At 42.7% G+C, this 4,114-nt stretch overlaps 1 pseudogene; it reads right to left on the bottom strand.

Annotated features, from left to right (window-relative positions):
• Positions 1 to 2,429: 2,429 nt before the first annotated feature.
• LOC146976340 (odorant receptor 131-2 pseudogene) lies at positions 2,430 to 3,347 on the bottom strand (annotated as a pseudogene).
• Positions 3,348 to 4,114: the final 767 nt, after the last annotated feature.

Below are 4,114 nucleotides of genomic sequence, written 5' to 3'. Positions count from 1 at the left end.
TTGGATCAAAACTGAAAAGGTTTGCAGGTATTATGTTTGATGTCTAAAGAGTGGAAGAGATACACTTCTGTGTTGTATCATATTGTGTGTACATTTTTGTTTTTGATTTCAGCAACCTGAGTACAAGTGGGGGTGTTAAGAGACATTCTTTTATTTGGTGTACTCAGTGGTTATGATACACACCATAAGACTGTGTAATAATGTGAGTCGTAAGTGTAAAGGCCAGAAGCTCATGCTATGTCATGACGTTTTGTTTAAGCCACGACCAGTGTGTTGTTTTTCTGTTCTGGGGAAGCTGGAAGTTAATTCCGCCATGACACAAGAGATATGTGAGTGTGTGCTAGTCTCGAATAAATATGGTCAAAGAAGCTAAAGAATATCTCTGCCTCCGTCAACTTATTCTCTGAGTTCAGCGCGAGTAAAAGCTGCAAATCTCAACAACACCTTTTGACATTTTGTTGTGTAATGACTAAAAAGTGTTTTCTAACGTCACCCTGACCTTTAATCTTTGATCACCAGGTCTAATCCAGCCATTTGTGTCACAGTTAAGGGGATTTTCTGGAGGAGCTGACAGATATTGTGATCATAAAGCAGAAACCATGTTTTGTGAGGAAACCTTGCAACTTCATCTTTATAAAGTTGTTATCGGCCTTCTACTGTCTTTCTTTCATTCTTGTAATTAGTTTTAACTGTGTGAATTCTTCTTCAGGGTGTGTGTGTACACCGTACACGTGTAAAGCCGGGCATACACTGCGATTTTTGAAAATCTTGTCGTTAGTACCAACACACACTGTACAAGTAAATCTACTCTACGATCTACGGCCAAAGCTCACGATTGATGTACTCTACTCTGCTACGGTCCGATCATCGAACACGACCAGAGTACTCACACTGTACGGGTGAAAACCATGTGAAATCACCCCGTCGGCCCCTGCTAACTGTTCTGTCTATTGACAGCTGTCAATAAAGATTTATTTGAAAGCACCAAACAATGTCTGCCCAAGCAAGTCAGAGCTTTTCTTTCTCTCACACTGACCTGGAGAGATGCAACGCATCTGAGAGGAGGATCGCGCCAGTGTGTGTGCATGTGTGTTGCCCCTTCTCCACTACACAGTTAGCCCTCTACTCGACTCGGTTTAGGTGCTTTTAATCACAGCTGAGTTCTTCATAGTTCCTCCTCAGCGGAGGCTGGATCATGATACTACAGCGGGTCCATCAGCGCCGCGGTCACCAGAGCTGACCGCTGCCGCGGTCACCAGAGCTGACCGCTGCCGCTCTAATCAATGAGAGCATTTTCCACGACTCTCTTTTTTCTCTCCTTTCGTCAGCTCCAAACTCACTCTTCTGCACTGCAATTACGAACCACAGCGTGGTTTCCAACACAGCTGTCATTTAACTCACATGTCAGAATAACAATAGTGGGCGGGGGGGGTTTACATCCGCCCCGGAGTAATGTGTTTGTTTATCTGTTTGTGTCTTTTCAGGCGAGCTAGTCTGCACAACCCATGTTTAGATGTTTTCTGTTTATTCGCTGTTTATTTATGACACTTTGCGCATGTGCACTGAGGGAGAAATGCTCCAGTCATCTCGGGCCTCTGCTTCCACTCTGCGACAGCCTCCGTCGTCCGACTAAAGGTGCAGCCACACTATACCCGACCAAATCGCGGAGTGTCGTGTCGCACTCATTGAGAATACATTGGTCGCACCGTAGGGTATCCCAGCATGCTTTGCGCGGCAACGGTGACACCCAACGGCGCAACCCAATATATTTTCAATAAGGGCAACACGACACTCCGCGATTTGGTCGGGTATAGTGTGGCTGCACTTTAAAATTTCTGACATGTCAGAAATTCATCCGACTGTCCAACGGTGGTTCGGGAGCCGACGAGACAGAAAATCGCGCCTGAGCGTCGCCAGGTCATGCGACTCAAAAATTGTGTCAAAATCGTATGCCTGGCTTAACATACAGTAAAAGTTGTTGTCAACTCCCTTTAATCTTCCAGTTATCTCTGCTTCACTTGGTTCTGTGTCGTTAAAGCACAGCCTCACTGCTCTCTCTTTCTCTCTCTGTGTGTATGTGTGTGTGTGTGTGTGTGTGTACTGCATATACAGCCCTGTCTCATCCAGGGAATAGAGAACTGTGTCAACAAATAAATCAATGCATGGAAAACTATCCCTTTATAATATTAAAGAGAATATCAACTATGGATGAAAACTTGATGACTGGGTGCTACCCACCACTTCACTGAATATTATTACTTATTACAATGTGGTGTCAGACCTGATGCTGATCTGTCATCACTGATACCAGTTTGAAGCAAAAACACAGAAGCCTGCTGTCTAATCACCTAAGACAAGCCCATCATGCACAGTTTTCATAGAAACATGAAGAACACACATTCAATATGATTAACTCTTAGTTTAATTTGTCAATTGTTCCTTTTATACAAGCCAAAGGAAGCATAGTATTTCAATGCTTGAAAAAAAACCTCATCTCTGAGGCCGTAAATGAGAGGACTCAGACATCTTGGTGCAAGATAAAACAGTAAGAAATTTAAGTACCTGACAATTTCAAACAAACTGTAGTTAATCTGAATCAAAGCAACTTCTACAAATGGACACCACATCTGGATGAGACAAAGCAGAAGCTGAAAACCATGAAGAGCCACTGTTCTCAACCCTTTCCTTGATGACTGTTTATCCTCTCCTGATGCAGCTTTGGCCACTTTCATTATTTTGACATAGGAGAAAACAATGATGATGGACATAATCAAGAACTGGACTTGATAAATAGCTGATCTAAGATTATGCTGCCATATGTGTAACATAAACAATTCAACTGAACAGAAGTAATATTGTTTGTAAAAGCCAAGTGATGCTGATGCAAAGAAGGTGGAGAGAATGAGTATCGCTGGTACAGAGCTGAGGGCATGAATGATGAGAATACAGTTCAGAGTATTACGCATGGAGCTCAGCTCTCCATGGCGCAGGGGCATGCATATGGCTACATAGCGCTCCAGAGTCATTGCTGCCAGAGTAACTGGAGTGACTGTAACATACAGAAGTACTGAAATAAAGATGATAATGCATATCCACACTTCAATAGTAATACTAAAATGGGTGAAGATAAGAAGGATATCAGACACAAACAACAAAAAACTGTCTGACAGTAACGTGACAGCAAATAAGATGTAACGAGCAGTTGTGTAGAAATATTCCTTTTTGAAAAAAGTTATGATGAGTAACAAGTTGATGAAAAGAAAAATCATCACCAGCGTCTGCAAAACAACAAACTGGGTTGTTAGCAGCAAGTAATCATAACTAGACATTGAGTTATTAGCAGCCATATGTTCATATATTTGTTAAGCAAAGTCACACTTGGTGGCACTGCCAAAAATCCACTTTAGTGTCCTTATGTATGCCATCAGTAAAAAAAATTGGATTGTTTTTACAAAATGATCAAAGTCCGTCTGATTTGCTCAGGCAGTGTGTTACAGACAGCACCAGGCTAGACCCTCCATGTTGTCCAAGCCTTCGGAGAAAGTGCTGGTTACTTTAAAGACTCTCTCTCTCTCACAGAGTGATGTGATGTAACCCTCTCAGGTCTAAGGCTATTTTCTAGGGTATTTCTTTAAAGAGATAATGACACTTAAAAGTTGAAAGCCAGTTTTTCAAAAACTTTTCAAATTTCTTATATAAACATACTGTTTCTCATGGAAGATTTTTTTGTGCCTTAAATTGGTTTAATTTTGTCTTGATTTACAAACTCAAAGCAACTACCAACTAACCTCAGCAAAGAGCTGCCATAGCAGGGTTTTCCCCCCAGAAAACTTGTTAAGCCCGGTGGTAGGGTGGCCCACCGCTGCCCAAGTATGTTTTTTTTTTTTTTTTTGTGACAGGCGCCTGACCCTGACCATTGACTGGCTGGACAGACTTGGCAGACCCAAGCGTATCGTGAGGGTCTGCTGGGAACGGTTGGCAGAATCCCCTGTCAGGGAGGTCTTCAACTCCCAGCTCCAGGAGAGCTTTGACCAAATTCCAAGGGAGGCCGGAGACAGTGAGTCCGAATGGACCATGTTCTCCACTTCCATTGTTGACGCGGCTGTCCGAAGCT

Source organism: Trachurus japonicus, chromosome 13, assembly GCF_045865225.1.
Source record: "Trachurus japonicus isolate A0001 chromosome 13, Traja_1.0".
NCBI classification, from domain to species: Eukaryota; Metazoa; Chordata; class Actinopteri; order Carangiformes; family Carangidae; genus Trachurus; species Trachurus japonicus.
The sequence above is the reverse complement of the archived record's forward strand: the minus strand, read 5'-3'. Positions and strand labels throughout refer to the sequence as shown.